Source organism: Neopelma chrysocephalum, unplaced genomic scaffold (genome assembly GCF_003984885.1).
Source record: "Neopelma chrysocephalum unplaced genomic scaffold, ASM398488v2 Primary Assembly neopelma1_167461, whole genome shotgun sequence".
Taxonomy (NCBI): domain Eukaryota; kingdom Metazoa; phylum Chordata; class Aves; order Passeriformes; family Pipridae; genus Neopelma; species Neopelma chrysocephalum.
In genome coordinates, this window is record NW_020935970.1 from 1 (window position 1) to 1,149 (window position 1,149).

Consider the following 1,149-nt stretch of genomic DNA (forward strand, 5'->3'; position numbering starts at 1 on the left):
TTTTCTCCAATTTTGGGGTGTTTTTTCCTAATTTTGGGGTTTTTTTTTCCCGATTTTGGGGTTTTTCCCCCCAGGTTGGTGTTGAGGACATCGGGGTGGACCTGAACAAGGCCCATGATGTGTTTGGGGTCTCTCTATGGGTTTGGGGTCCCAATAAAGGGTTTTTCCCCCCAGGTTGGTGTCGAGCACATCGTGGTTCACCTGAACAAGGCCGAGGGTGGATTTGGGGTGGATTTGGGGTCCCTATAAGGTTTTTACCCCCAGGTTGGAGTCGAGCACATCGTGGTTCTCCTGAACAAGGCCAATGATGGGTTTGGGGTCTCTGTGGGGTTTTTGGGGTCCCAATAAAGGGTTTTTATCCCCAGGTTGGAGTCGAGCACATCGTGGTTCACCTGAACAAGGCCCATGATGGATCAGGGATCTCTGGGTGGTTTTAGGGTCTCAATAAAGGGTTTTTCCCCCCAGGTTGGAGTCGAGCACATCGTGGTTCACCTGAACAAGGCCCACGATGATTTTGGGGTGTGTTTATGGTTTTGGGGTCCCAATAAAGGGTTTTTCTCCCCAGGTTGGAGTGGAGCACATCGTGGTTTACCTGAACAAGGCCGATGCCGTGACCGACCCCGAGCTCCTGGCGCTGGTGGAGCTGGAGGTGCGGGAGCTGCTCAGCGAGTTCGGCTTCGACGGGGAGAGGACCCCGGTGATTGTGGGGTCAGCGCTCTGTGCACTGCAGGTGAGACCCCAAAACTGCCCCAAACTGACCCAAAAACTGCCCCAGAACTGCCCCAGAACTGACCCCAAACCTGACCCCAAAAGCGACCTCAAAACTGACCCCAAACTGATCCTAAACTGAGTCCAAGCTGACCCCAAAACTGACCCAGAAATGACCCCAAAACTGACCCCAAACTGACCCAGAACTGACCCAATACTGACCCCGGAACTGACCCAGAACTGACTCCAAAACTGAGCCCAAAACTGCCCCAAAACTTACCCTAAAACTGACCCCAAAACTGACCCCAAACTGACCCCAAACTGACCTCAAAACTGACCCAGAACTGACCCCAAACTGACCCCAAAACTGACCCCATTCCTGCCCCACATTTTGCCCCCCAGGACCGTGACCCGGAGCTGGGTCTGAACTCGGTGCTGAAG

General features: G+C 53.7%; 1 long non-coding RNA gene across 1 annotated transcript; it reads left to right on the plus strand.

Annotated features, from left to right (window-relative positions):
- Positions 1-547: 547 nt before the first annotated feature.
- On the plus strand, positions 548-1,148 carry LOC113962421. The gene is made up of 2 exons (XR_003532553.1): positions 548-730; positions 1,111-1,148. It is a non-coding gene; the product is annotated as an uncharacterized LOC113962421 (long non-coding RNA).
- The last annotated feature ends 1 nt before the right edge of the window (position 1,149 follows it).